Genomic DNA, 26544 nt, shown 5'->3' with positions numbered 1-26544 from the left:
TGCATGCATGTGTGTATGTTTGCATGCGCACATGTGATTGAGGGGGTTGGAGATGGGGGTGGGGAGAGTAAGTTCGCAAATGAAGATTGAGCACCAAGAAGTCTTCTGCCCTGGGAAGCCTTCTGAGGAGGCTGTGGACGGTGTCCTCAGGGACTTCACATGGTAGGTTTGTCACTCAGGCAAAGTTGAGCTGTATTAGGCACCCACAGGGTGTCAAGCTCTGTACTGGTTGCTGGGGGCAGGTAGGAGCTGGAAGAGCAGGGAGGGATGAAGATCGCCTCGGCCCTGGGGGTCCCCACACATGGAGGAGCAAGATAGCAAGATAGGCCCCAACTTAGAAAGATCCACACCCTTCATCACTGATGAGCCTGAGGCTCAGAGAGGCTAGGGGAAGGTCTTGAGGTCATCCCACAGGCCAGGTGAAAATCTGGTCCTGAGCCTGGCACTCCTGCATACTACCATATACTATGCCGTGAATCCACACACACACACACACACACACACACAGACTCTCGGTGCCTAGTGTCAAGTGTGGAGGTCATCCTTCCAAGTCGGCTAGGCTAGGTAATTCGAGGGAAGGCGGCCAGGAACAATGAGGCTGAGTAAAAATTCGAGTCCTGCTCCCTGCAATGGAGGAGGTGCTGGAGACAAGGGTTTGAGTCCTGGCTCTGCCGTTCCTTGGGTGCACGGCCTTGTCAGAGGACTTTGACTCGGAGACTTGATGTCTTCTCCAGGGACAGCAGGATGAGAAGAGCAATTGTTAGGGGATTGAAGGAAAGCCCCTGGCCCGTAGCTGGCCTGCATGATTTGGCCTTGCCTTTCCCTCTCCCCGGGTGCATGGGGAAGGACAATCAAGTCTCATTGAATGGAACTGGCCCCAGGTGAAGCCACATAAACAGGAAAGAGGACTCACTGGTGTCCAGTCATTCTTCCCATGTCCGGCCCCTGGGATCTTTTTGCCACGGAGCCAAGAGAGCTGCTGATGGAAATCCCAGGCAGGCAGCCCAGGTCCAGCAGGATGGGCCCCACCCAGCTGGACAAAGCAGCATTGCCCAGTGCCCACTGAGGCTCCTTTCCCCCCATGCACACCTCAGGGCCATCCTTGGGGAGGGGCCCTCAGCAGTGGGGGAGTCACAGAGGGACCCTTCCAGGGAGGGCCCAGGACTCTGCTGTGCCCACGCCACCTAGGCTGCTAGCTAGCATATAGATGGGCAGACAGGTTAGCCAGCGGGCACTCTGGGAATGTAAATTCCACATTTGCATCAGGGATGTTTCTGGCCCCAAGGGCCAATGACCTTTTTTTTTCTCTAAAAATTTTATTTATTTATTCATAGAGACAGAGAGAGAGGGGCGGGGTGGGGGGGGCAGGGCAGAGGCACAGCCAGAGGGAGAAGCAGGCTCCATGCAGGGAACCTGATGTGGGACTCGATCCAGGGTCCCCAGGATCACACCCCAGGCTGCAGGCGGCGCTAAACCACTGCACCACCGGGGCTGCCCATTACAGCTGCTGCCTGGGTCCTTCTTTCCCTTCTAGTGTGCCAGTCTCAGCCTGGCCTCTGGTAGGTGCTGGAGCATCTTAGAACAGCAGGAGGGGGAGGGGGCCGATGCCTGGGGCCTTTGGGCAGGGGGCCTGGAAGTGGGTCTTGCAGAGACCAGCTTGCCCTCCCCTCTTCACCAGGCAGAGGGAGCCCACTGTCCCCTGACTCAGCATCAGCTGTCCCTCTCCCCGAGCCAGGATCCCTTCCACCCACCCAGTGCGAGTCATTGCCTGACACATGGACAGCTTGAGCCCCCAGATTAGCAGTGACATTGAGATATCGGTTGCCTCCAGCTGCCCGTGACGTCTCCCCAGGGAGTGCCCCATCTCTGCCAAGTGACAGCAATGCAGAGCATACTGTCAGCTTTCCTAGGCTCAGCAGTCAGGCCTACCCCTTGAGGGATGGACACCTCTTCCCAACCCACCCCTACCCCTTCCAGGTCTCAGAGAACTCTTGTCATGGGTGGCTTGGTCAGCCAGCTGGCTGGGCAAATTCTCTAAGATGCATGCAAATTGAAATCCATCTATAGATTCCTCAGGAAAGCAGGCTCTGCCCCGGGTCCCAGGAGCATGGAGATGGGGACACTGAGTCATGCCCCTAGTGACTCACAAGTGACTCACAAGACCCCATTTACTAATTTGTGTTGTCTATCCCATGGATATCTCTTGGGCCAGATGCTGGGGATGCTTCGATGAATGTTATGGGTTGAATCGTGTCCCCCATAGGATATGTTGACATCGTAACCCCTAGAACCTCAGAGTACAACCTGATCTGGAAATGAGGTCATTGCAGATGTAATCAAGTGAAGACGTGGTCATTCTGAAGTAGGGTGGCCCTTACTCCAATACAACTGGTGTCCCTTATAAGAAGAGGGAAGATGGGGGCCCTGTGAAGACACAGATGCCAAGAGAGGGCCATGGGATGACAGAGACAGGGACTGGAGAGTGGGATTTACAAGTCTGGGAACATCCAGGATCACTGGCAACTATTGCAAGCTTCCGGAGAGGCAAGGGGGGATTCTCCCCTATGGGTTTCAGAGGAAGCCCGCCCTGCAGACCCCTTGATTTCACACTTCTGGCCTCCAGAGCTGTAGGGCATCCGTTTTTCTTGTAGGGTGCCCAGCCAGTGGCAGTCTGTGACAAGTCAAGCAAGTGCCACAGTTCTGGGTGGCCAGAGCTTACCGGTGCAGCAAGGGGAGACGAGAGCTGTGAAGCAAGTTCACAAACGAGTCACAAGACATGGCACTCTGGAAATCGTAGCTGACCTTTATTAAGTGTTTGCTACCTGCCTGGCACCGTTACAAGACTTTTTATATATACTTCTTTTCATCCACACATGGAGTCTGGGACGTAGGTGCTCTCTTGATGTCTGTGTCACAGACAAGGAAGTGGGGACAGGAAGGTTGAACAACTTGCCCGAGGTCACGCACCACGAATGTGGCAGGGAGGGAATTTGAACCTGCCACAGGCCTAACTGCTACTCTGGTTCCGATGAAGGAAGCAAACAGGAAGATAAAGGATGGAGGCAGTGGGGGCTGGGGTGGGGTAGCACATCCAGAAAGAACTAAGAATCCTTTTAAATATAAATGGGACCAGGTCACCCTCCTCTTGCCTGCATCTTCAGCGTATCCAGTTTTCAGAGTCCTCCTGGCTCCGTACTGGGGTCCTCTTCCACCCTTCCACCTGCAGGAGGCAGAAGCTCACAGAGGCTCAGGGGCACTAATGGGGGTTGGAGGCTGCCCTGGGCCAGCGAGAGTCCAAGAACCCGGCTCTGCTGCTCACTAGCCTCAGGCCCCTTCACCTGTGAAGTGAGAATGGGAAAAGAACCCCATGGTTGCTGCAGGGGCTCATGAAGTAGAGTGGAAAGCAGCTACTCACAGCAGGCCCTGTGTAACGGTCCTCCCCTGCACTCTGGGTCCCCACCGCCCCTCATTGGGCCTCCCACCGCTCCTCACTAGACTTTGCAGCAAATTTGACCCTGACAAGTTGACAGCTCCCTATACCTTTGCTCACGTTGTCCGCTCTGCTTGGGAGGTCTTTCTTTCCCTTCTTTGCTTCTTCCAACTTGAAGAATCCTCTGCCCTGCCCTCTACCCCCCACCTGGAGTTATGTGTCCCCCATCAGGGCCTCCCAGGGAGGCTGGAGACCTATCAACAAGAGAAGTAAGTCCTAAACGTTAGCTCACTCTATCCCTGAAGCAGGAGTCTAACTTTGTCTTGCCTCAGCTTACCCATCCTGACAGCGCTGTGGCACTCGCATCCTTGCTCTGCCTCTGGTCCCCACTGTCTTCTCCCACTTGTCCACTTGCCTACCACTTGTCCCCCATCACACTTCCCTCACTGGCTGTCCTGCTGCCAAGTGGCAGCCCCAGCTGGGGGAGGGCAGGTAGAGAATAGAGGCCTCTCTTCCCTCCAGTTGATCTGCAGATTATATGGCTGTCTCTCCCAGAAGAGAGTGGGTGACAAGAGTAATTAGCCACCTGCCAACTAGCCACTTCGTGGAGCCAGCTCTGCCCCTGGGAGTTGGTGGCAGTAGGAAAGGCCTCTTTCACCTCCCACTATGATCAACGTCTCCCTTCTCCTGCAGAATTCTGGATGCTGGAGCCTTGGGAGTCCCCTGGCTCTTGAGTCCCTCGGAAGGGGGCTTGTCAATCAAGAAGTCCCATCATATTGCAGAGACAGTGGAAAAAGTTCTGCCTGTGGCATTAGAAGGTCTGGGCTCCAGTCCACCCCTTGTTTGCCGTGTGCCCTTGGGCAAGTCAATTCCCCTCTCTAAACCTGATAAACAGCATTATATATACAACATGCCCTAATATACAAATGAGAAAGGATGAGCTCTAAGCCCCTCCTTCGCATGACTCTGGCAAACCCTGCTGAGTGCCCATCCCCCCTTTGCTAACCACACTCCAACTTTGTTTGGGATCACCTTGTCCCCTATCCCCATGGATGGGTCAGGGCTAGTCCCAGCTAATCATGCAGCTTCCAAGTGCCGACGAATGAGGCATAAATAGAAGTTGACTGTGTGGGGTTTCAGGAGGCTTAAAAAAAAATTTTTTTTTTAAATAAGGAGCAGGGATCCCTGGGTGGCGCAGCGGTTTGGCGCCTGCCTTTGGCCCAGGGCACGATCCTGGAGACCCGGGATCGAATCCCATGTCGGGCTCCGGGTGCATGGAGCCTGCTTCTCCCTCTGCCTGTGTCTCTGCCTCTCTCTCTCTCTCTCTCTGTGTGACTATCATAAATAAATTTTAAAAAATAAAAAAAATAAAATAAGGAGCAGACTGGGCTGGTAGTGTTCCTTTTGACCACAACTTCCTTCTTTTTTTCCAGGAACCTAGACGTGATGCTGGAGGTGTGGCAGCCACTGTGGTACCATAAGATTGAAAGCCAACATCTAAGGATGGTGGAAGACATCATGAGGCCAGCAAACCGGTCCGGGCAACTGATCTGTAGATTCCTTGTTATGTGAGGAGAGGATGCCCTTATAATGTTTAAGCCACTATTTTCAGGTTTTCTTTGACTTGTGACCAAAGGTATTCCGCGCAGATGCAGATTAGTACCTGTCTGTGGGATGTTTCCGTTGCTGTCGGCCACCTTAGGATATTGTAACTTTGCTTGGGGGGCACCTCTACATACCTGCCGACTGGCTGACTGGCTGAATGGTAAGATCAACTTTTTACAAGTTAATAATGATAATAACTGTCTTACTATTCCTGTTGGTATTGTTACCCCATGGATCAAGGACCTGCTCTACTCTCTATATGAAGCATTATCTCATTGAACCCTCCCAGGGACACTATGAACTGGAGTCTGAACTGCCCCCATTTTACACATGAAGAACACTGAGGCTCAGAAGGGGTCACACAGCTGTTTGGTCATGGGGCTAGAGTTTGGCTCCAGTATGTGGGCTCCGGGACACACCTTTTATTCCCCTCCTTTCATGCCCTCAGGTCTAGAGAACCAGCTTGGTCATTTTGTCTTTTGGACAAAGAACAGTCTGGGCAGGGAGGACGGCCTTGCTAGACAGGATGGCCCCGTGGCTCTCTGAGTCTCAGCTGTCATGTGCAACTGCTGAGCTCCAGGCCTGAATGTCAAGGGAGGCTGACAGAGGGGACCTTGGAGGAGAAAGTTAGAGGGCAACGAAGAGTCTGTCCCTCTGGCCTTGGTGATCCAGATGGTGAGGGGACCATGAGGTGCCACCCCCTGGCCCCAACTGTTCCCAGACTCCTCTAAGAAGGCCCCCCCCTTGTTCCTTGAAGCTACCAAGCACAGAGGGAAAGGCTGTGGTCCTAGGAAGCTAGACCAAACCCCTCTCCTGATGGTGGCACCCCCATGCTCAGGCAGCTTGGCCAAGGGCCTGTTCTGGGACAGGGTTGGAGTCGGAGCCAGAGCGAGGCAGCAGGTGCTTGCCCTCTATGAGCTTAGACTCTCAGTAAGCCCAGAGAGGTGAGAGAGCACAGATGGCCACCTATCCCAGAGGAGGAAGGCCAGGGAATGGTTAAGAGCCCAGGCCAAAGGAGGAGGAAGGGAAAGAGTATTTGTTCTAGGGCGTGAGCCCCATTTTGGCAGGGAGAGTGATTCAGAAGAGCTGACCTGAGGCGCAGAGAAGGGAGGAGAGGCCGAGAGAGGTGAGCCAGAGTGGGTCCTTGGGGCTTGAGGAGCCTCATGGTGTTTCATGGAAGAGTGGGGGTCGTGGAGGGCTGGGCCAGGGCTGCACAGATCCCATTGCTCACTCCAGAAGGGTATGCATTTGGAGCATCCCTCAGGTCTTTCCTAGCTTCACTCTTCTGGGTCTCTGAGGCCAGAGCTTAAAAGGCTATGCAAAATGACGGCTACCCCAGGAAAACATCCCTGAGAATTAACACCCTGGGATGGGCGACTCAGGGCAGCTCTGCAATTTCCCCCAGTCCTACCCTCCGACTATGGGGTCGGGTATGGCAGGGGTCTGCTTTCTTGCCTTTCTTCAGGTTCCAGCAATTCTTGGAAATTAATGCAATACCCACAATGATGCCCCTGGTGGCTGAGGAACGTTTATCTTGCAATGCTTAAACAATTTGTATTACGCTTACATTTGTATATATAAATCTAGATATTATGCGCATGAAGTATGATGCTGATCCTTTACATTACCCATTAGATGGTAGTATAATGTTATTTTTTCCAAAATGTTTAAGAACATTTAAATACAATTTCAAAAGAATTAATAACAATTCAGATTTGATTTAAAATGTCATTGATTATAATTGTACTTTTTTTTTTAAAGATTTCATTTATTTATTCATGAGAGACACACACAGAGAGCCAGAGACATGGGTAGAGGGAGAATCAGGCTCCCTGTGGGGAGCCTGATGTGGGACACGATCCCGGATCCCAGGATCATGCCCTGAGCCAAAGGCAGATGCTCAACTGCTGAGCCATCCAGGCATCCCTTATAATTGTACTTTGTCTTGTCATCTCAATCAATAATTTTGGCTATTTTAGAGAAACATTTTTTAAAAAATACTTAAAATTTTTACATGTATCATAATTTATCTTTTGGATGAAAATTATATTTTATCTCTTTAGCCTTCTTAGATTACGCCTGTTCCTGGAACATAAATCAGGAATTTTGGTGAAATGAGGGCATGAATGTTTTTGTGGAACTAAACCATAATAATTTATAAATTATGTATATCTTTATTTTACCACTTGTCCGAACACAGCCAGTACATCAGCAGAACACCCAAACACATCATCTTTCAAATATATAAAAACCACAGCTTTATACATACTTTTCAACTTCGCCACTATGGAGGTATATTTGTCAAGGTAGGAAATGGGAACATATTTTATTCCCCAGCTTGTTTGCTTGATTTTTAAATATTTAGGCATATGGGGCAGCCCAGTGGCTCAGCAGTTTAGTGCCGCCTTTGGCCCAGGGCATGATCCTGGAGTCCTGGATCCTCTCTCTGTGTGTGTCTCTCATGAATAAATAAATAAATAAAATCTTTTTTAAAAAAATAAATAAATATTTAGGCATATGGTATGTGGGTCTCCATTTGTGCTCCTGCAAATATTAGGGGCAGATCTGGGTTTTTTTTTAAATAACAGCTTTATTGATCTATAGTTCATATACCATAAAGCTCACCCTTTTATTTTATTTTTTTTTAAGATTTTATTTATTTATTCATGAGAGACACAGGGAGGCAGAGACACAGGTTGAGGGAGAAGCAGGCTCCATGCAGGGAGCCCGATGTAGGACTTGATCCCGGGACTCCAGGATCACACCCCAGGCCGAAGGCAGGCGCCAAACCGCTGAGCCACCCAGGGATCCCCAAGATCACCCTTTTAAAGTGGACAACTCAGTGGGTTTTAGTGTATTTATAAATCATACATCTATTACCACCACATAATTCCAGAACATTCACATCACACACACACACCTATGAAGCCCTTCACCTATTAGCTGCCACTTCCCACCCTACCCTCTTCCCAGCCCCTGGAAACCATGAGTATCTTTCTGTTGCTATAAATTTGCAGATTCTGGATACTTGATCAAACGGAGTCCTACAGGGACGCCTGAGTGGCTCAGTGGTTGAGCGTCTGCCTTCGGCTCAGGTCATGATCCTGGAGTCCTGGGATAGAGTCCCACATCGGGGTCCTTGCAGGGAGCCTGCTTCTCCCTCTGCCTGTGTCTCTGCCTTTCTGTGTCTCTCGTGAATAAATAAATAAAATCTTAAAATAAATAAATGAATGGAGTCCTACAATCGGTGGCCTTTTGTATCTGGCTCATTTCATTTGCCATAATGTCTACAAGTTTCATCCATGGTGTAGCAAGGGTTAAGGCTGCACCTCTTTCAAAAGCTGAATAATATTCCCCATTTTATGGATAGACCATCTCTTGTTTACCCATCCATCAACCGATGGGCATTTAGATTGTTTGTGCTTTTTGGCTCTCATAATAGTTCTGCTGTGAACATTTGTGTATAATTTTTTTTTGTGGGCATATGTTTTCAGTTCGCCTGGTCATATACCTAGGAGTAGAATTGTTGGGCCATATGGTAACTCCATGTTTAACTTTTCGAGGAACTGTCAAAATGTTTTGTGAAGCAGCTGCACCATTTTGCATTCCCACTAGCACCGCATGAGGGGTCTGATTTCTTCACATCCTTGTCAGCACTTGCTATTGTCTGCCTTTTTGATTATAACCATCCTCGTGGGTGTGAAGTGAAGTGGTAGCTCATGGTGGTTTTGATTTGCATTTTCTGATGACTAACAATGTTGAGCATTTTTCATGTACTTATTGGCCATTTGCATATCTCCTTTGGAGAAACACTTTTTTTTTTTTTTACAGATTTTATTTATTTATTCATGAGAGACACACACACACACACACACACACAGAGAGAGAGAGAGGCAGAGACATAGGCAGAGGGAGAGGGAGAAGCAGGCTCCTTGCCAGGAGCTGATGTGGGACTTGATCCCAGGACCCCAGAATCATGTCCTGAGCTGAGGGCAGATGCTCAACCGCTGAGCCACCCAGGCACCCTGGAGAAATGCTTATTCACATCCATGCCCACTTTTTAATTGGGTGGTTCAGGTCTGGTTTTAATCTGTATAGGGATATGGCAACAATCATGACCACCCCAACACAGAAGCCTCACGCTTGCTTCTCCATCAGCCTACGCACTTTGGGGTGGGCAGACTTCACATTTTAGTCTTTGCAAAGGCAGTTCCTATCACCTAGGATGTCTTCTCTTTTCACCTCTTCAGCAAAGCCTAGCCTTCTTGGTAATCCTTGTTCAGTCACAGAGCGATGACTGGCCTTGCTGCAGTGCACCGAGTCAGCTACAGGACGTGGGCCTGGGAGCCAGGCTACCTGGCCTCAGCTGTGCAGACCTGAGCTACTAACTTTTCAATTTCCTCCTCTCTAAAATGGGAATGATAATGCCTTCCTTAGAGAGTTCTTGGAAGGCCTTGCTGACACTATCCATGTAAAGCCTACGACATACATGCACAATTAGTACGTGGTGGATTCCCCTCCTCCCCACCCTGGGGCAGAGCGCTTCTACTTTCTGGGCAAGACTTTTCACTTTTGGATGATGTTCACTGCAACAGGCCCTTGGGATGTTGGGCTGAAAATCGCCTCCCAGGGTCCCTGGGGCCACCAGGGTAGTAGTATTCAGGTCCAGGCAGACCTTGCTCCTTGAACTCTCGAGTCTGGGGTGAAGGCTGTGGGCTCCCCCCACCCCCTCCAGCCCTGAGTGTCCACCCACTCCTCCCCTCTTCTCCCTTCTTTGTCATTTACACTTCCTCCTTTCTTCTCGAGTGGCATGTGACTGCCCAGGGGATGTGAGAAGCAGCTGGAAAGTGGTACAACACCCCTTAATTACCTTTGTTCCTTCAATGTCCCAGTGACTAAATTTAGCCAGCAGAGCCTGGGCACTGGGGACCCAGCTCCTTCCTCCACCAACCCCCCCACCCTCAGCAGAGGCAGGAAAATGAGTCCCTAGGACAGGGCTTCACCCCCAGCACCTGTTCCTTACCGCCCTGGGTGGGGGGGTTGCAGGGACATCTCTGAGAGGCCTGGTGGGGATGCTAGACTCCAGCAGGTACCCTTCCTTCTGCAGCTACCAACTGGGGCTGCGAGGTATGATGTAGAAGAATGCTACTTGCCCACCCCCCTGCTCTTTGTCATGATGGGGAACCCCGAGGTGGGGCAGGGGTCAGAGAAAGTGGCCAGAATGTTAGGTACACAGGGTTCCAAGTCAGATGGCCCTGGGTTCTCAGTTTTCACTCTACCACCTGCCAACACGGGACAGGTCAGCAAACCTCTCTGGGTGTGTTTCCTCATCTGAAAAGTGGAGACAATCGCGGGATCTCCCACATAAGGTGGTCAGGAAATTTAAATGAGATGATACAAATAAAGCACGGAGCATCAAACAGACCAGCCACTGCTGGGATCCAAGGGCTTGGTGTGTGGAGTGGCCACCCACACCCCTGGACATGTACTCCTCCTTCACTGGTAACTAACTCTGTATGCCTCTACTTCAGATGAGGACACTGAGGCAGGGAGAAGTTAGTTAACAGGCCCTAGATCAAGCCCAGCTAGTTGACTACAAGGCTGGGAATCGATCCTGGGCCTGCAGGCACCAGAGTCCTCAGCAGCTATGCCCTTCTGTGCATTGCTTTGGCAGAGGGGTCTCAGCTCTTCTAAGTTGTCTCAAGACCCACTCCTTCCAGGAAGCCCTCCTGGCTGGCTCTAATGCAGCCCTCTCCTTGTTCTCTAGGGGCAGAGTGTGTCTGCTGGAGATCATGAGCCATTCCCAGGATTCAGGACAAAGTCTGGAAGAGGAGGGCTTGCTTGTTGCTTCCCTGAGTCTTTGAGGTTGGAGGACAGTCAGTGTGAACTACAAGTCACCGCTCTTTGGGGTAAATAGACAAAAGGGGAATCAGCAGGTGGGAATAGAAATTGAGTTGGGACAGAAGGTTGGACCTGCGGGTCACCTGGGTGGTTCAGTTGGTTAAGCATCTGCCTTTGGTTCAGGTCATGATCTTAAGGTCCTGGGATCGAGCCCTGAGTCAGGCTCCCTGCTCAATGGGGAACCTACTTCTCCCTCTCCCTCTGCTCATCCCCCTGCTCGTGTGCTCTCTCTCTCTTTCAAATAAGTAAATAAAACATTTTTTCTTTTTTTTTTTAAAGAAGGTTGGACCTGGAGGGGGTGTCAGGTGTGGGAAAGTAAGCCTGGCCCACTCTGCACCCCAGGGATGGGTGACAGGGGCTTCACCTCAGAGCTGGGAGGCCAGGCAGTCCTGGTCAGGGCTGGGGTCAGGGTCAATTAAGCCTAGATGGTGTCCTCACTTCTGAGTCTCTGGGTCTCAGTGTCTCCTCTGTAGAATGGGGCAGTAAATGCAGGCCTCCTAAGGGTGGAGACCGGATGAAGAGGTGGGAATGTGTCCTGTCCTGTGCCCCCTAGTCCTATGCTCCTCGTGTCCTTCAGCTCAGTGGCAAAGCTAGACAGAGCCTGAATCTCCCATTTCACCAGAGGCAGCTTGGGCAGCTTCCTCAGATACAGCTCTCTCTCTCTCTCTCTCTCTCTCTCTCTTTCACACACACACACACACACACACACACACACACAGTGTCTGCACATCTTGGCCACGCTGGACCTTGCATGCACAATCCCTCAGAGGTGCCGGCTGGGGGTGTGTGGGGGGGAAGCCATGCCGATGTGGTCTCCTCACATCACCCGTGCTAGGCTTGTCATCAGGCCTCACCAGCTCCCGTTACCTCACTGATAAGGCCCTACCATCGTCCCATGCCACAAGTGAGGCAACTCGGGCACAGAGAGGTTAAGGAATGTTCCAGAAGGACAAAACTTGGTTTCCAACCCAGGCAGTCTGGCCCCAGCGTCTGTGCTGGAAACCACTACCCTCCTCTGCCTCCCCTGATGAGAGTCACAGGGCTGGAGTCATGAGACAGCTTCACAACGCAGGAGGCGCTTCAGGGTGTGTGCTAGAGACGGCTTATCTGAGGTAGCACCTCCGATAAAGTTCAATTCTTTGCTGGAGGTTTCCCTAACTGACGGGGCTCGTTGACTTGGGGCTTCTCCCCTGTAATACCTCATAATAATAATAATAATAATAATAATAATAATAATAATAATAATACAGCTAGCAGCTAATATTCTTCCAGCCCCTTTTATGCACCAGGTGCCCATCCTAAAACTTGATATGTGTTAAGTCATCTCACCTGCATGGCAGCCCTAAGAGGGAGGGGCTGTGAGTTTCCTTGCTCAGATGAGGAAACCGAGGCTCAGAGAGGTTAACTTCTCTGGTGACCCCCAGAGCTGGGATCAAAGCCAGGCAGGCAGGTCCCAGCATCCATCCGCAGCACACCAGCACACCGCACCCGGGCACAGGTCCTGCCCTATCCACCCCCCCCCACCCCTCCCCCGTGCTGCGGAGCCCTGTCCCCCACCACCAGGAGGCCCGCCCAGGAGGAGGAGGAGGAGTGGCTGTGGCAGCCCAGGATGGTCCTAGCAGACGCCCTGGTTGTGCCCCCCACCTCGTCCTCCCTCTGCAGGGGTGGTCTGGCCAACTAGCTCTGGGAGCCCCAGAAGCCTCTACTGAAGGCAAACAAACACACAGCTCAGGGGGGACGGCTGATGGAGCCCTGTGAGCAGGAGGAGATGTTTTCCTAGCAGCGCTGCTGCCCTGGATCCAGTAAGTGGCCTGAGCACACAGAGCAGCCTGGGCCTTGAAGGACTGCCCCCTCCCTTACCCGAGAGGCTTGTTCCCGGAAAGGGCTCCCGTAAATCCTTCCCCAAAGGCTCTCTTCTGCTCTGTCTCCAGCTCCGCCGCCGAGTGGAAGAGAGGGGCGTTTGTCTAGGCCTGTCATGGAGTGAACACTATAGGGTCTTTATTAAATGGCAACTTTATCAGTATTATTATTATGTCAGCATGGCAGGGAGGCCCTGTGTACTGGGGAAAGACCCACCCGGGAATGCCAAGGGGGTTAATGGAAGTTTCTCTTGTGAACACTGTCTATTCCTCAAACAGCGAGTGGCTTAAATCTCTGGTACCTCTGTGAGCCCATGGGTTTCAGACTGGGAGATGGAAGCCCTGGGTCATGGCATCCAGAAAATGAGGCATGTCTGGATGGGGGTGGGGGGTGGGGGTGTGCTGGCAGAGGGAGCCGAGCTCTCTCACAATGTTGCAAATTATCTGCAACCAAGAACACATTTTCTTTCTTTCTTTCTTTCTTTCTTTCTTTCTTTCTTTCTTTCTTTCTTTCTTTCTTTCTTTTTCTTCCTTCCTTCCTTCCTTCCTTCCTTCCTTCCTTCCTTCCTTTCTTTCTTTCTTTCTTCTTTCTTTCTTTCCTTTAAAGAATTTTTTTAAATGTTCATTTATTTATTCATGAGAGACACAGAGAGAGAGAGAGGCAGAGACACAGGCAGAGAGAGAAGCAGGCTCCGTGCAGGGAGCCTGATGTGGGACTCGATCCCAGGACTCCAGGATTACGCCCTGGGCTGAAGGCAGGTGCTAAACCACTGTGCCACCCAGATGCCCTCTTTCTTTCTTTCTTTCTTTCTTTCTTTCTTTCTTTCTTTCTTTCTTTCTTTCTTTCTTTCCTTCTTTTTTTAAAGAGCACATCTCTAAACATTCTGTTGAAACTGCAAGGAAGGAAGACTCTGGAAAGGGTCCAATGAGCAGGTATGTCCACAGCACATACCTGCTGTGGAATTGTAACATGCCTGTTGTTATGGCTGAAGAGGTGTAAATACCCCTGGAGTTTTCCTTTTTAAATTTGGTTTCAGCGTCAGAACAATGGGTTATGAGGGCTCTCGGGGTTCACTGCTGACCTCGGATGTTGTTTAGGCATATATGCAGCTGAAGGAGATTAAAAAAAAAAAGCCCAAAGAAATAGTGCATCAAACAATATAGAAGCTAATTTTTCTCCTATGTAAGCAACATTTGGCAGAATTGAGTCCAAGACTGCTGTGGCAGCTCCACAAATATCAGAACCCAGATCAGTTCTTGGTTGCTCAGTCATCCTTTACCTGTAGCATCTACCTTGTGATCCAAGACGGCTGCTCCAGCTCCAGCAATTGCATGCACATTCCAGCCAGCTGAAAGGAAGAAGAGGCATAAAGGGTACAATCCACTGGGGAAGTATGGCCATGCACTTTCTGTCACTATGCCCGGGCTTACCCTTTACTTGTTACTGTTACTCTTTTTTTTTTTAATTTTTAAATATTTTTTGATATTTTATTTATTTATTCATGAGAGAGAGAGAGAGGGATTGAGAGGCAGAGACACGGGCAGAGGGAGAAGCAGGCCCCATGCAGGGAGCCCCACGTGGGACTCGATCCCAGGTCTCCAGGATCACGCCCTGGGCTGAAGGCGGCGCTAAACTGCTGAGCCACCGGGCTGCCCTGTTACTGTTATTCTTAACTCCCTATCACAAAACCAGAACTACCCTCAAAGCAACACCCAGGCCCCAAGAACAAAGCTTATTTGGGCATACAGGGCGCTTGGCCTTGGGGTTTCCTTACCTGCCACAAGCCCTGGCAGCCGTTGCCCAACCACTCTGAGCTACCTGCCTGCTCCTTTTCTTGCTTCACCAGATTGCGCCCTCTGCCTGAATGCCCCCGTCTGGACCTCCTCTGCTAGGGGACTCAAGCCCAAAGACTCATCATAGAAATGTTACTACTTTATGGGGGCAGCCTCACCAGGCCCTTCTCAGGAGGACCAGAATCCCTTTCTCCAACTCTCCCTTGGGCTTCCAGAGCCTTCCGTCATCCCTCTATTTATAGCCTGTTCAAGTCAGGTGCTCCTGGACACATCACTCCCCAGGCTGGGAGAGCAGGTTCTGTGACCTGTCTGGGGAAGGGCTGGATTTTCCAGGACAACTCCTCTGGCCTGAAGTCCTTTCATCTGTCTGTCTCCTGAGGCCCCACACCTGGAGCAATCTCACCATTGCTTATGGGGATGGGTGGGGGTGGCCATGGAGCCTAGGTGTGCCCATCTCTGATGCCCAAGCCCCAGCCTCTGACTCCCTACACCTGGGGCCTAGGTGTACCCATCTCTGACTCCCAAGCCCTATCCCAGGTCCAGGCCTGACCCCGCCTCCATCTCTGTGTACTGACCTGAGTAATGCGGGTGGGGTTAGAGATCTGCATGCTGGAGAGGGAATAGAGAGGCTCTCTGCTCCCGGAGTGTCCTAGCCAGAAAGGATCTGCCTAAGTAAGAGGGCAGGGCTGGCTCTAACTTAATGGAGTCAAGGGGATGCTCTCCGTGGACACTCAGCTTCCCTCCCGCTTCCCTGGCAGGTCCAGACCACCTGCCATGGATGGTGGAGAAGCATCCACCCTCCAGGAAGCTCAGCTGGGAGAGAAGTGCCCTGCAACCCCTCACTCAACGTCATCGTCATCTCTTCTCAGCCGGCCCAGCCCCTCTGGGATTCCACAGTGCCTTTCCCCCCATTTTTTTAGATTTCATTTACTTATTCATGAGAGACACAGAAAGAGGCAGAGACACAGGCAGAGGGAGAAGCAGGCTCCCCGCAGGAAGCCCGATGTGGGACTCGATCCCAGGACTCTGGGATCACGGCCCTGAGCCGAAGGCAGATGCCCAACCCCTGAGCCACCCAGGCATCCCTCCACAGCGCCTCTTAGCTTGACACCTGCTCACGCTGGATTCTTCAACCTACCCAAGCCATCACTCATCCCCGTCCCCACATTCCTCACTTAAAGGCCTCTTTCCACCCCAGTTGCCCAGTGGCTCCACCCTCATTCCTCCCAAATCCTGATGAATTGGAATTCTGAGTCAGTGACGCCCCTGCCCCCACCTCCCACCTACACACCGACGTTCAGATAAAGACGGTGATACCCATGCCAAGGATGTGCCCTGGCTGCCAGCCTAGGGCTCCCCTCTGTCCTTTCATAAGCCCCTATACCTGGCCCTGACCTCCTGGACTGAGCCCTTGACTCTTGAGTGACCAGACAGACACCCCGTGGAAGTGGAAGTGACCAGACAGACACCCCGTCCACAGACACCCCGTGGACACTCTTTGTCCCCACTGAGGTTCACAACCCCAGCTGACCAGGATCTTCCTGCTTGCTATGGGCCACGCAGCAGGCTGAGTCCAGTGTACCTGCCCTGAGCCTCACCCGAACCAGGACTGGGATCCAGCCTTTAGAATCAGACAGACCTGGCTGTGTGACCTCTGGCAAATACAAACCGTCTCTGAGCCTCTGATTCCAGTCTGGCACATGGGGCTCCCAAGGGACCAATAGACCCTCACCTCCCTATGGGTTTGAACCCCCCCTTCCCTCCCTCACCCTGCGAATATCAGGGCAGGAGACTCCTTCCTCCATGGGAGTGGGTTAGAAGGGCGAAGGAGGCCTAGTGTGCCTTTGGAGCTCTCCCCAACGGTGGCCTCTGCCTAGCTTAGACACCACCTGGCAGAGACCTGCAGGTGCTGGTGCCAAGAAGGAGAAACAGTCTAGGGCGCCGCCTAGTGGACACCAGGAAAATGTCTACCGTGGCAGAGGAGGCAGAGGATAATTAAGGGCTTCTGGTGCAGCCCCTTAAATAAGGCTCTCAGCTTAGACTTGGGGTCCAGTACCCACCCATCACGGCCAGCTATGGCAAAAGCCACTCCCCAGCGGGAAACCTCCACAAAACACAGATGATGATCACACACCACACAGGACCACAGTGAGGCTCCAGCCAGCTGGCCAGGAAACCTTGCCTTGCAGACTGTCATGGTTTTCAAGGTCTGGAGAGGCTGGATCGAATTCAAGGGCTGCAGTGAGCTGGTGGCTGAGCCAGGGTGAGGGGCCAGGGGCTCAGACTCCTGGTCCAGTGACCTTGAACTATCTGGTCATTATTAATTCCTATTAATTCCTCCATGTGACTCTGGGCGTTTTCAGATGTTTTAGCACTATTAACACACCTGTCCCAGGAACCAGCTCATGACCACATCCAATTAATCTCCCTGCCAACAGTGGCCCTGGTGATGGGATCTTGCTACTGTGCCAGGTCAGGAGCTGTGTGTGTGTGTTTGTGTGTGTGTGTGTGTGTGTGTGTGTAAACATGTATATGTGAGTATATATGTGTATTGTGGGAGGTAGAAGAAAGAGATCTTCTCAGGGGAGAAGGAAGATGCAAAAGGGGATCCTAGTGCTCCAGCCACAAAGGGCCAGATTATTTGATCTGTAATGGAGTGAAAGGGGCCTGGGTTACAGCCACTCCCAGATTCTGCTTCCTCTTGGTGGTGTGGGGATGGCAGGGAGCCACGGGCTGGTGGGGAGTGGGGCCAGCCAGATGCTGTGGTTGCATAGAAACTGTGGGCACATCCAGGGTGATAAGAGCTCTCCCAGCTCCCTCATGCTGGGTGCCCCTTGATGCCACCCCAGCACCCCTTCTTATATCCCAGGGAGGCCCCAGGGCTTCACTAGAGTCTGAAGGGGCCACACTCACAAGCCTTTACCTGCTGTGGCACATCTGGCTTCTAGGAAACTTCCCTCGAACACACAGATGCAAGGCAAGGACGGGGACCGTGTGGTGACACAACCTGGAAAAGCCTCACACAGACACACAGACACAAACACACACGGGCGAAGGGAAAGGAGGACAGTCTAAGGGGTGCGCAGGCCCTTGGGGAGGGGGACCATCTGGGCAGATTGTTGGGGAAGGCCCCCCAGCCACATCACCTTGTCCAAATCCTTGCCATGAGCCAGCAGACTGGGCCCGAGGCCCGCGACCTGAACCAAAGCCTGGACAGACACATGGGGGTTGGGATGGCTCCAGGAGGCCAGCGTGGAGGTGGCCCTGGAGGCCCTAGTCTCCACCTCCCCCTGCTACCCCAGCGGGATGGGCCTTCACCTTCTCCCTGCTGCCCCACCCCAGCCTCTCTGGCTGCCAGCTCTGAGATCCCAGCTCTCCCTTCCCCCTCCCTTTCCCCCTCCCTTTCCCTCCTCTCCCTTCCCTACCCCACCCCTCCCCTCCCTTCCCTCCCTCCCTCCCTTCTCCTCCCTTGCCCTCCCTTCCCTTTCCCTCACCTCCCCTTCACTTCCTTCCTCTCCTGCCTTTGGAACAATACTCTCCTTGCCTTTTCCTACTTGTCTCTGGCCTGCCCCCTCCTACTCCTGCTCCCCTCTTTGCCTTTACCCCTGTCCATGAAAAATGCCAGTTCATCCTCCAACGCCCAACTTCATGCCTCCGCTGAGAAGCTTTCCTGCCACCCCTCTCCGAGACAAAATTAATCTCTGCCTCCTAGTGCCCCCAGGCTCTTGCTCCGACCTCTGCCTTAGCTCTGAAGGCTTCCTGATGTAATGCTCTGGGAACGCACCTAACTCCCTGACCCTGCTGAGAAGGATGTGCTTTTTCTGTTTTGTACCAAGGGCAACAGGAAGCCATGCAACACTTTAACGGAGCTATGCAAGATAGGATGTGTGATTTAGAAAGGTCACAGAGGCAGCTTCATGACAGTAGCAGGAGGCAGGGAGAGGGGGGCATGGGAGGAGTGCACACGTGGGGAGGTTGGCAGGGTGAAGGTATTCAGGGTACAAATCTCCCCACAACTGGTGTTCTCCACACCTGGCTGTGCTCTGGATCCCTTGGGGGAAATAAAAAAAAGAAGAATTCCTAAGCTGTACCCCAGATATACCTATCTACGGTCTCAGGCCAGGGCCAGAAACTGCATTTTTTTAAAAGATTTTATTTATTTATTCAAGAGAGACAGAGAGACAGAGGTAGAGACATAGGCAGAGGGAGAAAGAGGCTGCCAGTGGGGAACCTGATGCAAGATTCCATCCCAGGACCCCGGGATCATCCCCTGAGCCAAAGAGATGCTCAACAACTGAGCCACCCAGGTGTCCCTGTATTTTTTTTTTAAGATTTTATTTATTTATTCATGAGAGACACACAGAGAGAGAGGCAGAGACACAGGCAGAGAGAGAAGCAGGCTCCATGCAGGGAGCCCGACGTGGGACCTGATCCCAGGACTCCAGGACACACCCTGGGCAGAAGGCAGGCACCAAACCGCTGAGCCATCCAGGGATCCCCTGTATTTTTTTATAGTAGTAAAAAACAACATAAAAATCTTGACCACTTTTATATACAATTCAGCAGTGTTAAGCACGTTCACCCTGTTGCAAAGCCAAGACCCAGAACTCTTTCCATCTTGCAAGCCTGCAGCTCTACAGCTCTTAAAAAAACTCTCTTCTGGGTTGCCTCCCAGTTCCTGGCAACCTCCATCCTCCTTCCTGGTTCTAGGAATTTCACCTCTTTAGATTCCTCATAAAAGTGGAATTAATCAGTATTTGTCCTTTTGTGACTCAGTATCCTTTTTTTTAAAAAAAAAAAAAAAAAAAAAAAAAAACTCTGCTAGTAGTTCTGATGCAGCTGGTTGTGTGGCCCGGAGTTTAGAAACCACTGTCCATGTTCTTCAAGATGGAAAGTGTCCTCTCCCTCTCCCTCTGCTCTTAGCAACAAAAATTAGATCCTAAGACCTCTGACCTTGAGTAGATGTTCCCCATGACTGCTGGGGCGAATTTTCTCCTATACAGGCCCCTGTAGTCTTCTGAAGTCAGAACAGCTATTAAGTCAACACTCCAAATGATTATTAATTTTCATGACCTACATTTATATGGTGTTTTGGATCCTGGCTACTCAAGTCTAGTTCTAAACTAGCAGCAGCAGCAGCCCTGGGAGCTGGTGAAAAATACAGACCCTGAGGGCCCTCTTGCCTGTTGAATCGGAATCAAGCTCCTCAGGGATTTGTTTGTATAATAAAGTTCGAGAAGCCCAGCCACAGGGTTTACAGAATGAGGTCTGCTGGGGGCTGGGGGCTGGGGGCAGGAGGCTGGACTTCAGAGACCCTTCCTCCCAGGAGCAGTAGTTGACAGGCTAGGGAGGTGGCCCAGATTGAAGTGCGCTTGGTTTTGTCTGTGCCACTCCACTGCCAGCACCTTTGAATGAAGCCGTCCTATACACCTGTCAAAGGCTGTCTGCACCCAAGCAGCCCCTGGTGGCTTAGCCCCTGGCCCTCGGTCACCTGCCTCCTGGTCAGTTCTCCCAAGTCTTAGCTGCTTGGAAAACATTGTGTCCTTTGCAGCCTGGCTGGGGAGAGTGCCCTATATTTGGCCTGATGTAGACGCTTCCAGCAGGGCAACAGCTCTTGTGACACACCAGCAGCCCCCTCTGGTCCTCACAAGACCCCGAGAGGGGCGTACTTGTATGATGGCTTCCTGAGCACTTATGAAGCAGCAGGTACTGGCAAAAGGCTGGGTCCTCCCAGGACCCCGTGAGGATGCCATGGGGATGTTTTACATTTGGCAGGCGAGGTCATGGAGCCTCAGGAAGGTGAAATGGTTTGTGCAGTGTCCCATAACTACTAAGTGCTGGCGTTGGGATCTGAATTCCGTGCTGTCCTTTTATAGTGGGGACACTGGAATTCAGTTTTACAACTGTCTGAGGTCTTATCTGCTAAGTGCTGGACCAGGGACTTGAACTTAAGGCTGTGTGTGGCAGGCTCTGAATTCCTAACAGGTGAGCCCGCTTCCTTCTTCCCATCTTTACAGACGTGGTTGCTGAGACTCAAAGCTGAGCCAGTTGGCCTGAGCGTGTGTGACTCTCCCGAGTGCTGGTCTGTTTACCCCATTTCCAGCTGCCAATGCTCCCCCCTGGCATCAGGTCCCTTCCACCGGGGCTGTCATCTTAGTGGTAATGATACTGATGGACCAGGGTGCCTGGAGCCCCAGCTGCAGCCCAGAATGTGTGGGAAGCTCAGCACCGTGTGGAGAAATGGAAAGTGACATGTCCCAGCCTCCGGGCTAGCATCACACAGGGGAGCAGATCACACACCTGGGCACCCAAGGTGGTAGAGCCCAGCAGCTGTCAGAGGATCAGGAGGCAGCAGGGATGGAAACTGACAGCTCATCCTGCCCCCCTGGGAACCCCTGGGCACCCACGGCAGTTGGGGTGGAGGCTGGCAAGGGGCAGTGCTGAGGGCGCTCCTGGAACCACCCCCAGCTGGCCAGGCGGGAAGGGCACGGGCTTCGACCTGGCTCCCTATAAGAGGGCAGGCCATGTAAGGGCCACGGCATGATCCAAACAGCAGCTTGACCCCTCACTGGGTGAGCTGCTTAACCTCTCTGGGCCTCAGCTCCTCATTTATAAAATGTGGACTATAATAGCACACTTGGTATTGCCAAGAGCCTCAAGACTGGCATAAGATGCCAAGCATCCGGTAAACATCATCATGTGGGCTGACCGAGTCTAAGGGAGGCAATTTGCACCTGGCTGCTTAGAGGGGACAAATTATAAATAGGAAAAGCAGGGAGGCCTGGCATACAGCAAGCTCCCTGTCAGTAACAGGTATCATTATCAAAAGCAGGGCTGGCTATATAACTGGCAGAGCCCAGTACAAAATAAAAATGGGGGCCCTTTTACTTAGTTATTTACTTTTAATTTCATTCATCCATTTCAGATATATATATATATATATATATATATATATATATATAGAGAGAGAGAGAGAGAGAGAGAGAGAGAGAGAGCACAGGCATGAACGGGGGAGTGGCAGAAAGAGAAGCAGACTCCCTGTGGAGCAGGGAGCCCGGTGTGGGGATCAATCCCAGGACCCTGGGGTCATAAACTGAGCTAAAGGCAGATGAGCCATAGGCAGACACTTAACCCACTGAGCCACCCAGAAGCCCTGGGAGGCAGGCGGGGGGTGGGGTGGGGTGGGGTTAAAGCAATTTTTAAGAATCTTAAGATGAAAAAAAAAAGAAAAAGAATCTTAAGATGGTGGCAAGAGCAGAGCAGTGAACCAAGCATGCACCCTGTGTGACTGCAGTGTTGCACTGGGAAGCTGGCCGTGACTAGGGCACAGGACACGGGGGTCCTTATAGCTGCACAGCTGTCTGCCCTTCTGCTCAGCACTGGAGCTGGGTGGAAGTTTCTCCACTACTGCCTCCCCTGGTCTCCAGATGATTCCAGGAGCCACCTTGTTTCAGGGAGCTCTTGACAGCCCCCTCTCAAGAGCCCAACCCCAGATTCATTTATCCTGCATGATAGAAACACTTGAACCCTTCCTGGACTTTGGACCCTCCCCAACAGCCTCAGAATCCTTGAGACCTAGGGCGCCTCGAGATCATCTTCATGCCCATCCCCTGTCTCCAAGACAAGCAGGTCCTGCCCAAGGAAGCATGGGACCCAGTGGCAGGCAAGACAAAGACCCCATCTCTGACCCCCCAGCCTAGAAGTTCTGTCTCAAAACTGGCTCAGACACAGCAGGGGATTCTAGGTCCTGTGGTGGGAGAAAGGTGGACTCGTAAAGGACATTGGCCCCTAGGTCAGCCTGCACTGCCCATAGAGGTGGGCACGAGGGAGTTTCTGTTCTCTTGGCTTCTCTGTGTTTTCTGCAGTTGCTTTTGTACAAATTGCTTTTGTAATAACAGGGGAAAAAAATCATAACGGAATCTTCATTTAAGGAAAAGCAGTGTTCTCCCAGGAGCCAAGAAGACAAGCCTTTGATACAAACTGTATTCAGAGGGAAGAAAATTAAGAATACAAATGGTTAGGGCAGCCCCGGTGGCGGTGGCGCAGTGGTTTAGCGCAGCCTGCAGCCGGGGTGTGAACCTGGAGACCCGGGATTGAGTCCTACGTCGGGCTCCCTCCCTGCATGGAGCCTGCTCTCCCTCTGCCTGTGTCTCTGCCTCTCTCTCTCTCTGTGTCTCTCAGGAATAAATAAATACATAATTTTTAAAAAAAGAATACAGATGGTTAGATTAGAACAACCAAGGTTGTAATAAGTCCTCCCAGCAAACCCTGCTTTGCAGTGGAGGAGGGGCTCTGAGATTCTGGATGGGGGCCGCGGGCACGTGTGTGCACGCGCGCAGGTGCACATGCCAGTGTGTGTACATGGTGTGATGTGTGTGTGTGGAGGTGGGGGGACCATCAGCCCCTCTAGAAACAGTCCTAAGGTGGAGCCCCAGGCCTGCCAATGGCCCTGTCTCCTTGCCATGCTAGAGCTAGTTTCTTCTTTAATAAAACAGAGGAAACAATATCTTCTTTACAGCCTGTAGCTGTGGGGATTAAAGAAAAGAAGCTCACACAGAGGTAGCACATAGTAGGTGTTCAACCTCTCGGAGCCCCCCCAACACCGAGTAGTGCCTGACAGTTTCAGAAGCAGGTCCTCCCTGAGGTGTGTGACCTGACCCCGGTGGGGGGGGGCGGGGGAGCGCATGGCATCCGCAGGCTAGGGCTGGGCATTCTGGCCTGTCTCCATTCAGCCAAGGCTGGGGGCAGGGGGAGGCAGGAGGGAGGGCCCTCCTCGTCCTCCCCCTTTCCTTCCCTCCCCCTCCCTCTCCCTCCCCTCTCCCCCCTCCCCTCCTAATTAGCAGCTGCCAGCCCAGAGCCCTTGGAGGGCCCCCAGCAGCCTTTTGGCGGAGCTTGGAGACCCCCAGTGGCCTCGTGGGGGACTGCACTCCCCGCCTGAAGCCTCCCGCAAGGAGCGGGGCTGCGCTCCCCACCTCGGACATCCCTCTGCGTCTCAGCAAACGTTTCTTGAGGCCCTGCTAAGTGACAGGCCTCGTGCTATAGGTGCTGCGGTGGTAGAGAGTAAGTGATTCCTACCCCCCAGAGGAGCCCACCAACACGAGAGTTGCAGAGGCTGGGCTACTCCACTCCACTCCATGTGCCCCCACTAAGAACTGCGCAATCAGTGGAGACTTCTGGCAAGACAGCCTGGATCCGGTGTCTTACTCTGCACATGTGCCTCATGAGAGCGCTGTCCCACAGAGCCCCTGGAATGAGCAGGAGCAAACATTATGATATTAAAAGTACAAAAGGGCAGATGCATTGAGCCAGGGGTCACACCCCTTTTGCTTTCTCTAAGCACATTGCAAATTGCTAGATACTTGCTCGAAACTGTGCCCATGATGTGCCAGGTACTGGAAGAAGCCCTTTGCATGTGGCATCTCACTGGCCTCCAGCCCCTGCGGAGAAGGAAGCCACTAGAATTTACTCACCTCTCTGGGCTTCAGTGCTCTCCTTGGTCAGGCCAGATGGTTCAGTTTTGTTTGTTGTGGACACTGGCTGGTTCCCAGCCCCGGCTGTACGGTGGCTTCGCTGGATTCACTTGCTTGGAGTACATCCTCAGGCATTGGAATTTGTAAACTTCCCAGGTCGCCCTCATGTGCACTGAAGGTTGAGAAGGACCTTCTAGGCCCTGGTACGGTGATTAGACTTTATTTTGCTAGGTATTAAGCCTGTGGAGTTTCCCTCCTTCCCCCTGGGCTCAAGTCTTCTTAATTACCTTTCATTCTGGATTTATTAGATAATATTAGCTCCTTTATTTTTTAAAAAATTTTATTTATTTATTTGAAAGAGAGAGAACATGAGCAGGGCAGGGGAGGAGCAGAGGCAGAGGGAGAAGCAGCCTTCCTGTGGAGCAGGGAGCCCAAAGTAGGACTCGATCCCAGGACCCTGAGATCATGAGCTGAGCCAAAGGCAGATAGATGCATAACCAACTGAACCACTCAGGTGCCCCAAGATTTGCCCCTTTAAAAAAGTGTATGGTTCAGTGGCCTATGGTATATTCACAAGCCTATGCAACCATCCCCACCACATTTAAATCACCCTAAAAAGCAACCCTGCACCCACTAGCAATTACTTCTCATTACTCCTCCCTCCAGCCCCTTGCAATCACTAATCTACTTTCTGCCCCTACAGATTTGCCTGTTCTGGACAGTTCCCGAAGATGGAATCATGCAATCACACATGGCCTTTTGTGTTCAGCTTCTTTTGTTTACCATACTTTTCTTTCTTTCTTTTTTTTAAGTAATCTCTATGCCCAACATAGAGCTCAAACTCATGACCCCGAGATCAAGAGTCCCGTGCTCTTCCGCTTGAGCCAGCTACGGGCACCACACCGTATTTTCAAGGTTCATCCATGTTGTAGCATGTCCTGGTAATTTATTCCATTTTGTTGATAAATAATAGGCTATCATATGGAGGTACCACGTTTGAAAATCCATTCATCAGTTTTGAGGCTCTCACATTCTCTTGGCCAAAAGAGGTGCCCTGACTTACCCAGGCAGCGGGGGCCCAGAGAGGCACCAGGGAGTTGGGGCACTGCCTCCGGAGCCTGCATGAAGGAAAACCCAGTGGAGCACGGTTGTGCAAATCAACCCTGAAGACTTCCCAGGGGCACAGTGGGCAGATCCTGAGCACCCCTTTCCTCCCACGCCTTTCAATGAGAATAAGCGGGGACCCAGGCAAAGCTGGATCCCCAAAGTGGCATCGTTAGGGCATTGCCAAACAGTGACAAACAGAGTTAACTTCAAGGTCTGACAGTAAAGAATTTGTTTAATAAACTGTCATGTCAGTCCAAGAGAATACTAGGGAGTCAAACATGACACACTAACAGCCCACTTTTATTATGCTTACAATGCCAAGCCCCGTGTGTGTATGTCACACTTGCTGACTCACTCAACCTTCAGAGCAGCCCATGAGATAGATGCCCTTCTGATTCCCATTTTAGATAAGGATACAGAAGCATGGAGCGGCTAAGGAAATTGCTCAACATCCTGCAGCTAGAAGGTGGTGGCGCTGAGATTTGAATCAGGATCCACTTGCTTCATGCCTCTGTCCTCTTACCTCTCTGAAGGCAGGAAAACTACTTACTGATGTGAGAAACCATTCACAGAATACTGGCTCGGTGAAGGAATCGGGTTATGGTGGGGGATGCCCACTACGAATCAAGACATGAAAGAAATATGCCCAACTGCAAATAGGGAAGCACTCTGCACACTTGCAGTAGGTCTAATTTTTCCTTTCTGCCTCATGATTGTATTTTCCCAATTTTCTACAAGGAGTATGTTTCTGTTTTCGGGAAGAGAAGTCTTCTACTTGGTTCACTTTTTAAAAGTAAATGACTTTCATGCTTCGCTGGTGGGGATCAACCTGGGGTACCCGCAGTGGAGGGCAATTTTGCAGTATTTCTCAAGGCTGCAGATGTATTTGTCTTTTGACTCAGCAATCCTGAGTCTACATTGAATCCTATAAGTCGAGCTGTGCTCATATTATATGAGGTTACTCACTGCAGCATTGTTTATGACAGCAAAAGAGCAGAAACCGGGATCCCTGGGTGGCGCAGCGGTTTGGCGCCTGCCTTTGGCCCAGGGCGCGATCCTGGAGACCCGGGATCGAATCCCACGTCAGGCTCCCGGCGCATGGAGCCTGCTTCTCCCTCTGCCTGTGTCTCTGCCTCTCTCTTTCTCTCTGTATGACTATCATAAATAAATAAAATTAAAAAAAAAATTAAAAAAAAAAAAAGAGCAGAAACCACCTAAGCATGCATTTTATAAGTATTTGGTTAAATAAACTCTGAAAGGAATAATATGCAACTGTTGAAAAAAAAAAAGAGCAAGGAAGCATTCTATACTGCTAGGGGAAGAGCACTGAAATAATCTTTATCGAAAAGGGCATGATTCAGACAGCCCGGGTGGCTCA

At 51.5% G+C, this 26544-nt stretch overlaps 1 long non-coding RNA gene across 2 annotated transcripts in view; it reads right to left on the bottom strand.

Moving 5' to 3' along the window:
• Positions 1–2819: 2819 nt before the first annotated feature.
• Positions 2820–26544, bottom strand: part of LOC121501582 — a 38689-nt gene continuing 14964 nt past the window's right edge. For both annotated transcript variants that reach the window (XR_005990643.1, XR_005990642.1), the window contains exons 2-4: positions 24060–24259; positions 14076–14144; positions 2820–3338 (exon numbers count right to left, since the gene is read on the bottom strand). This is a non-coding gene — a long non-coding RNA (uncharacterized LOC121501582). The remainder of the gene's footprint in view (positions 3339–14075; positions 14145–24059; positions 24260–26544) is intronic.

This window comes from Vulpes lagopus, chromosome 11, assembly GCF_018345385.1.
Source record: "Vulpes lagopus strain Blue_001 chromosome 11, ASM1834538v1, whole genome shotgun sequence".
NCBI lineage: Eukaryota > Metazoa > Chordata > Mammalia > Carnivora > Canidae > Vulpes > Vulpes lagopus.
The sequence above is the reverse complement of the archived record's forward strand: the minus strand, read 5'-3'. Positions and strand labels throughout refer to the sequence as shown.